The sequence below is a fragment of the Montipora foliosa genome, chromosome 3 (assembly GCF_036669935.1).
Source record: "Montipora foliosa isolate CH-2021 chromosome 3, ASM3666993v2, whole genome shotgun sequence".
NCBI classification, from domain to species: Eukaryota; Metazoa; Cnidaria; class Anthozoa; order Scleractinia; family Acroporidae; genus Montipora; species Montipora foliosa.
The window spans coordinates 47,951,794-47,960,711 of NC_090871.1; the positions used below are offsets into that span (position 1 = coordinate 47,951,794).

The 8,918-nt window shown below is 38.7% G+C and overlaps 1 pseudogene; it reads right to left on the bottom strand.

The window, feature by feature from the left end:
- The window catches only part of LOC137997541 (uncharacterized), a 2,182-nt pseudogene extending 2,031 nt beyond the window's left edge, over window positions 1-151 (bottom strand).
- Between the last annotated feature and the right edge of the window lie 8,767 nt (window positions 152-8,918).

The following is an 8,918-nucleotide window of genomic DNA, read 5'->3' on the forward strand; positions in this document are numbered from 1 at the left end:
TATTCATGTTTTTTTTCCAATAAATCAGTAAGATTCTGTCCGATCTTTGTAGCTGTCCGATCTTTGTAGCTGTGCAACATAAGCCTCACTCTGGCTTCGGCATCTTACAAGAATGAATCAGTATCTTAGAACCTTGTCAGTTTCCTTTCGACTTTCCTAAAAGAGATATAAAATTGTTGCGTATTTTTCTGCTTATTTTTTTCACTAATTCTTATTTTCTTGATAATGTGCTGTTGCAAGGGGCAGAATTTAAGCATCTGTTTTCTAAGTAAGTTCTATTGCGAAAGAGTAGGTAAGAAATGCAGAAATCCTTTATTTTCTTTAAAGGGGTGATGTGAATTGCCGCAGAAAAATGCAGAAGTTTTGCATAGCCACAGGGGTCGTGTATGTGAACGTGCAATGGTTTGAACTGTACATCAATAGTACAGAATTTCTGCACCATTATATTTGTAAATGGAATGCGAGTGTACCTCTGAATTCATAGAGACGCAGAATTTCTGCACCCTCTTTTTTTTTTTTAGTAGGTATCCCATACCGATTGCTACACATGATGATGCAGAATTTTTGCACCCCCCCAGGTTTGCGTTGGTGAATTATTTTTGGTTTGACTAAAATTAAGGCATGCAGAATTTCTGCATCCATTTTATTTGTAGATGGATTTTTGAGTGTGCCACTGAACTTAAAGAGTCGCAGAAGTTCCGCATCTCTTAATTTTTTCATCAATAGTGTGATTTCAATTGGCAAGACACAGGAAGAATGCAGAATTTTTGCATCCATGTACGTGACAAATTATTAAGAGCAGTCATGTTGTTATACCAATGCATTTTTTTCATCTAAAATGCCACTTAGTGCTTGTTTTCTCTTTTATACTGCAATTTTGAAGGGTTTAATTGGGTTCTGTGAAGTATGTACAGTTTTTGCCCGAGAGTTTTCTGTGAAAAATAGTGCTCGTTGGAAATTCGTGATATTGTGACATACGTTTGGAAATGAATTTTAAAGGTACTAGCGTTATATTACTCCAATAAACGTATGTATGTAGTAAGATACTAGTATTGCTTGACTGAATTTGAACATTCCTTGCAGTTATCGAGGTGGTTGACCACGAAAAATTCAATTTTGGAAAAACGCATTTTATTTTGGAACACGTGGCCCTCTATCTACAAAAGAATCTAAAAGTACTGAACATAGAAATTAGACATTAAAAAAATGGATAAAAATACCATAAGTACATGAATCATGGCAACGCCATCGAAGTTAAAAACATTAACAATCAATTTAGTTAAATACGATTAAATTAAAATAAAAACTAGATAAAGTTAATAAAAAGTAAATCGCTGATTTTCCATAAATGTTACCCTAATGTATTTTTAAAGAAATTAACAGTGCTTGTCTCAACTAGCCTGAAAACAATGCTCATTCTTGTAAGCAAGTTCTCGTAATACAATGCGTACAATGTCGTATAAATTGCTATGTATATGTTTTAACAGCGAAAAATATTACAAAAACCCTTTAGAAGGGGGGAAGGAGGGAGGCATGAAAGTTGACGTTTCCCAAACACCTGATCGTCTTTTTTTTTTTTTTTTTAATTAGTAGCAATACTCTCGGTCAGGAACCCATGACCCGGAGCCTACAACTCTACTGTATTCGTGTAACGGCGTTTTTACAGACCGATTTATTTTTAGATTGAATTTCCCGCGAATGAGACTCCCACAGGAGCCCGATGACCAATTACAAGAAATTAAGCTGACGTCTTAGGGTCACCGAACCGGAATTGCCTTTGTTTTTTTACCTAATTCGCGGGAAGGGCTAGTCTAAAAATAAACCTACTTGTGAAAACGCCGTTTCACAGACGCTGTATGGAAGTTGCACGCTCCAGATGGGCTCCTTTCTCGGTTGAGTAAACGAGGAATCAATCGGTAAAAGATGAAAACTATCGATGATGCACATGCTTTTCACCTATGATCCTTCCTTGAACTAGCAATTACGAGTTTCTTAGTAGAAATCTACAAGGCCTTATGCTGAGTTTTGTTCCACTCTAACGGCGGCTAAGTATAGATAAAAACCAACCTTACAGGCTAAGTAGCATTCTTTCATAGTAATAATATGATATGTAGCCTATAGAGCTGGTGCATGATCAGTCATTATTGGTTTAGTTGAAGCAATTGCATTAGCGTTAGCTAGCAAGGACCGCAAAGTTTAACGGGAGAATAAAGTGCTTGTGTAGCATGGTTGCAACTTGGGGTACATAATGCCACGTACCCTTCAGGAAACTGGCTATAAAGTGTTCTGTTATTGTAATAATAATTCATATTCCCTCTTAACTTTTGATGGCAAACCCGACAACCTAGCTTTCCGATTGGTACACCCAGATATACAGTGAATGGACTCCCTTGAATTTGATCACCATTTAGAAGTACGGACAACAGATATTTTCCCTCGGCATCCGCGGGTAAAGCGTAGCTTGCGGTGTAAGTACCTAAAGCATTTTCCTTCAAATTTACCTTAACCGCCTCCTCATCGTTACCTTTCTTCAGCTTTGCTTCAAATACGTTGCCACGCAAGCCACAAGCACGGCCTTTGCTGTCCCGTATAGTAATGGTGAAAGAGGCAACGTCCTCTCCAGATTTTACCACCGTTAACCCAAACTGCCCGCTTGCCGTGGTGTTGGCTGCACATGCAGAGTTGTCTGAAACAGAACCTGTCTCGCTGAGGACGTCCAGTAACTTCTTTACATCAACGGAAAAGTCTAATATGCTGTTGGTTTGTGGGTCAAGCACAGGAGGTTGGCTCTCTAATGCCCCAAGGGTTGACACTATATCCGATCTGGCAACAAGAAGCTTGGCATTGCCTGAGGATTGGACAGCTGTCTTGGCGCGTTGGATGCCACTGTTAAGACAGGCTTGGAACAAGCAGAGGCGATCAAGCTGCTCTGTGAGGGTGAGGTCCTTAGTCTTGTAAAGATTATCGAACTCACTCATCAGAACTGTTTCCCGGGCAGTGAGCGCTTCATGGAGCTGCAGAGCAATTCAAATCATTTATTTATTCACACTTATTCAAATTAAAATAATACAAAATAATAATAAAAACATGGTATACCGAGCTATCTTCACACAATGTTGAATTATGCATTGCATTGAAAGAGTGCGTAGCAGCGAAAGGAGCAATGCTTTCGAGTTGACTGCTACTACAGTGAAGTTACTTGAGTGGAAAGTTATGTTTATATAACTAGCTACAAAGCTCTGACTAAACTAATCCGTATTGACGGAGGAGAGTGCGTATATAATAATAAATATTTCAAGTAAATAAGTAAATAAATACTTATTTACTTGAAATCCGGCCTTAAGAGTCCTCATGGGCCCGATGAGGATTAGTAAGTAAGTAAGTAAATAAATAGCGCTAATTAAATTATGAGCGTACACTGGGTTGCCTGTGGTACGTGCTACTCAACAAAAGCAGGCTATGCGCATCATTTTCCCTCTTTGCTCATACAAGAAGGCCTTGGTTGAATCGGGCCTAACTTAACTTTCAGAACGCCGTCAGGAACTGGTTGACAAACTTTTTAAGGAAGTTTTACAGAACGAACAGAATAAGCTCCATCAACTTCTTCCAGACCGCGACACATGTACCTTTAACCTAAGAAATATGCGGAAGTTTAAGCAAGTTTTTAAGACGAACATGTTTCGTAATAGTTTTATTACCTTTAATTCCCTTAAGGCTCGAACGATTTTAGCAGTTTTTTTTTAAATCTCCTCCATATACCTTTTTAGAACATATAGTGTCCTTATTCGCTGTTTTAAATTACTTGTAGTCTTTTTTATTGTAATTATCAGTATTCAATTTTTGTACAATATTCAATTTTTTTAAATAATCGTATAATTCAACTTTTAGTTGCAAATAGGTTATCTATCTATCTATCTATCTATCTATCTATCTATCTATCTATCTATCTATCTATCTATCTATCTATCTAAAAACAGAAGGGACTGAGTTGGGTGGTATTGAACTGCAGCATTCCAGTTATTAAGACCATTTGAGGGATCACAGAAGTCGTCCCAGCAGAGGCCCTTTGGTTCACACGTTCATACGACGAAACAGATCTGGCTAACAGCCTATTAATCATTTGTCAGAAAGAAAATTAGAAAAAATAGGCACGCATTGCATACGTGTGGTAGTGCAGTAACACTGCGCTTTATTCCATATTGTTAACTGAGCTGCGTTTTGTCTTCCAGGAGATTCGAGCTGTCTTTGCGTAATATGTAGTTCTAATAGTACACGATATTGTTTTTGTATTGTATTATTGTATATCATTGTAGTGGCATGGTAGAAGTCTTAGGTAAATAGCCCCCTGAGAAGACATGTGGTTACTATGTTCGGTCAAATTTATGTCCTAAGAAAGTAGATAAATTGAGGAAAATTTTAGTTTTGCACCCAAAAATTCGTTATCAACGTTAAAATGACCAAACTTTGCCTGGAAAACTTATTTTAGTGTTATTTTTTTTATTTTTTTCTTTCAACTTTCGTTTTTATAAAATGTTTTAGTTGTCTGTAAATAAGTTATATGCTTTTGGAAAGCTTATTTTCCTAGCTTTAAAATGATGTATTGCTTTCCCGCTAACTTTAAATATCACCTTGTAACAGAAGCATAGGACCGAAAATTCCCTTTTAACGCTGAAAAATGCGAACCAAGCAAGGTACAAATTTTGTTAGTTTGCTTTATGCAAAACAAATATTGATGCAAAAGTAAATATATATTGATAAACAGCTTTTAGGAAGAGCAGAAGGAAGTTTTCTGGAGAATGGCTTAGTGGTCATCAACCGCGCCTCCCACCTCTGTGACCCGGGTTCAACTCTGGTCCCGGGTCGTATGTGGGTTGAGTTTCGGTCGATCTCAATCTGATTCCAGGGGTTTTTCTCCGGGTACTCCGGTTTTCCTGCCTCCTCAAAATCGACTCCCAGCCTATTCCATCTGGCTGTGGTGCTGTGCTCCGACGTCATACATGGGTCGTGTTCAAGGGCCGAGCGCCTATCGTTGAGCTACGCCCTTAGCAATTCAGTCTCCGACTGCGAGAAAGGGGGATTAGCAGGTCAGATATTATTATCATTATAGTTATCGTTATCGTTATCGTTATCATTATCGTTATCGTTATCGTTATCGTTATCGTTATCGTTATCGTTATCGTTATCGTTATCGTTATCGTTATTATTATTATTATTATTATTATTATTATTATTATGGTCGATCGAGAAGAAAATATTTTCCCATCTGCAACAAAATTTACGACATGAAAACAACATAATTTTGAACCGCGAATATAAAAAGTTACCATCAGCGAAAAATATTTTGGGAGATTTTTGGTAAGTTCAATTTTGTTATTGAACTTTTGGCTGCACAAGTAAATCGCAAAATCGAAAGTGATATCGAATTCAGCGGGCGCCGTGATCAAGTTACCGCGGCGTGTTTACTCCCCAAACAGTGAAGCATCTGTGTCAAATGTTGGCAAGATTCCGGGTTTTTGTTTTTGTTAGTTTTCTTTTTCTTTCAAGTGTTAATATTTAGATTTAGCCAAGCCTAAAAGCGGAGCTCTCGGCTTATTTATTCTTACTGGCTGTAGGATTAGTGAAATTAAAAGGCTTTGGAATTGTCCGCGTTTTTAGTTTTCTTCGCTGCCCAACTAGTGAATTCCACGGTTAATGTCACTCGAAAAACCGACTGATCATGATCGCATGAATCACGAAGGGATGAGTGCGATACGCGCTTGGAAATTCTTACCTCAAATTTGGCCAAGAAAATGTGCCCAGTTTCCAGTCTCCCTACCGGAAACTTTTGCTCGGTCGCGGGAATTTCGAATTTTGGGCACAATGGCTCAACTTTCTTTGCGTCTAGCGAAGGCCTGGGTTCGAAAATGGTTTTTATCGCCAAACAACAGAGTTCAATGCACTTCAAGCTTTGTCTTGATATATAATATGGCCTAGCTTGCCATATTCTTCCTTCTGTTTTTGGCCACCGAAAAGGCGTCATTTTAAAGGACAACAGAAAGAACTGCAGGACTTAGCGCCGCTTACAAACGTCAACAGAAATCTTCTAAGGTGCTTTACGGAGAAACAGAACAGGTATTTGCCTTTCACTGGTGCTACTTCAACATCAGCGATACCATGATTTTATGTTCGAAAATTTGTTTCTAGAATTCATAATTTCTCCGGCAGAATGATGGCCTGCTTTTCCAGAAGTGGGCTTGGATGACCGATGAAAGCAAGGAGCGGAGGTCGTTTCGATTTTCAAAGAAGAGAGAGAAGTATGGACGAGTTCACGCCCTGGAGTGCATCATGGGTAATCAGGGCAAGGTGGAGAGAAATTCAAAGGTTTGCAAGGAAGTTCAAAACGATGAAAAGTATTCACGATGTGCAATTTTTGGTTTTCTATTTTCTAAAACAGAAGATATGCGCTCAAATGTGCGGCAGAGTAAATTTGGAGAGAATGGATACTGCACAAATTATTTTATTAAAAAGAGTTTCTGCCATACACTTGCTGTAATTCCAAAGGCACAACATTACAGAGAATGTATGGAGACAAAAAAAGCAATATTTAGGAATTCCAAAGAACGGATACCAAGTCTAGTTCATTTCAGTTGTGAACATGAACTTATTTGTTTGGTTTATGAAGGCGAAAGTCTATAAAGTAGAGTCGTGTACAGTATATTTTGCTTTGAATTTCCATACAAACCTTTGAATTTTCCATCTTGTTGTCCTAATTACCCATGATGCAATCAAGAGCGTGAACTTGTCTATTATTGAAGAACCAGCAACTCAGAGGGATGGTAGTTGAAACAAAGACATTTCGAACAGTGGGAGTTTTACAACCTCGAAAGTTGTAAAAAACGAGCACTTCTCACGGGCTGCTTGATATGTGGGACCTAAAAAAGCAAGACACAACAGCAGACTAACTTGTGTGACCAAGAAAGCTTTACCATCTTGAGTCGTCAAAACATCGGATAACTCATGTAAGCCGTCGTCTTACTGCATGTTCTGAACTAATAATTTTGATATAAAACAACCAAGCCAACTCGTAAGCGAAGCCCTCTCGATTTTCCGTTCGCAATCATTTTGAACAACTTGCAGAGCTCTTTAAATGTGTAATTTAAATATCTCAACTCATCCACTTATCAGTCTAGGCTTTAAAATTTTGTATCCTCGCGATATAATAGATTTTATATTTCATTTTTTAATGCCCGTGGCTGAAAATGGTGGGCCATGCTGGATTTTTTACTGTACCCCAGGTCTCGCGCGACATTTCAAAGTTGGCCTCATTTGACTCCAAAATTTCCAAGGGTGATATCGGTTTTTCCAGCGAAATTAACTGTCGAATAATACGAACCAACTTTATTGATTCAATACAATGAAAGGGAGAGGTACCAGAGATTATCCCTATACGAGGGTATCCGCCCGGATGTTACTGATCTAGTGTCGATTTTGATGAGAGATCGACTGAAACTCAGCCCACATACGACCTCAAGGCCAGAGTTGAACCTGGGTCACAGAGGTGGGGAGGTGCGGTTGATAACCACTAAGCCATCCTGACTCACCAGTTAGGCAATTATTTTTTCTTGAATCGCAAGAGTTTTAAAAGAAAGCAAGCAAATCCTCAGCAAGCGAACGGAAAAGGAAAGAAACCATTTCAGAGTCTACTGTCAAAAGCCAGCGAATGGGAATCACGCTAAAATTAGAAATCACAGACGTACTATAGCTCGAGATGTGACAGATCGTCTTTGTCGGTTCAAGGTCAAACAACGAGTTTTATTGATGTACTTTATTCCACTTTATCTCTTAAAACGAGATCATTTACATTCTGATGTATTTCATTGAAACGCGCCAGCTTGGCTTAGAACCAGAATCGGCTAGAAAGGACAAACTTCAAACAAGATCTCCAACAAATTACCTGTACTTGCTCTTAACAAACTTCTGAAAACGCAAGCTGGTGATTTTTCTCCTTACTTTTACGAGAACTCATTGCGATTACATGTTTATAACATAAGGGCAACATTTCTTGTCACTGTCGAGGCACATCGAAAAACAGTTAGGCAAACGGAGTAAAAAACCCTCTTGTTCGCTCGCATTAATGGTGGCGGTTAAAAGTGATAACCTGACAGGACCTTCTTCCGGCCAGCAGTAGCTGTAAGTGACAACATGATCTCTTGGGTTTGGTGCACCGTGGGCTCAAAAAGGTACTTTTGAGTCATCCCTTTTAGCCAAAACCCGCATTTTAAAGGCAAACAAACCAGCAAACAGATCAATTATTTTTGTCAGAAAGGAGTACAGATGATTGTTATTTAATTCCAGTCAACAAGAAAAATTCGATCAAAGGAAAAAACGACTAAACCACTTTTAAGCAATATACATCCACTTGAAATAACTCATCCGTAGAAATAACAAACGGTTGAGTGTCCAAGAAAACAATTTGTGGAATAACTTCTTCCACCAAGTTTGAGCTACTACTGGTGTACCGTTTTGTCGTTCTCGTTCTCTTTTTCTCATCTTTCGTTTCTGTTCTTCTGTCATAGGCCGTCCGGCCTTAAGGCAAGACTTAGCTAAAAATTGCAATTCAGAGCAAAAAGCAGCCCTAAACAAATTAAAAATAAACACTCAGCTTTAAGTTTACTACTACTACGTACTACTACGTAGCCACCAGTGTGTCCAGACCACAAGTATATTATGTGAAACCTGGATTGAAACTAGCGAAAAATGCAAGAACAAAATATTTTCCAAACCGTACCTGAACACAAAAAGCATCGACTGTCAAGAGCTTTTCGACGTAGCATGGCCGTGTAGCCGTGTCGAGTCACAGAAAGAGCGCCTCCTTAATGCTCAGGTGTGAGAGTCTAACCTGGCTTGAGCCTGAGATGCAATCAACGACCAGTCCTTGG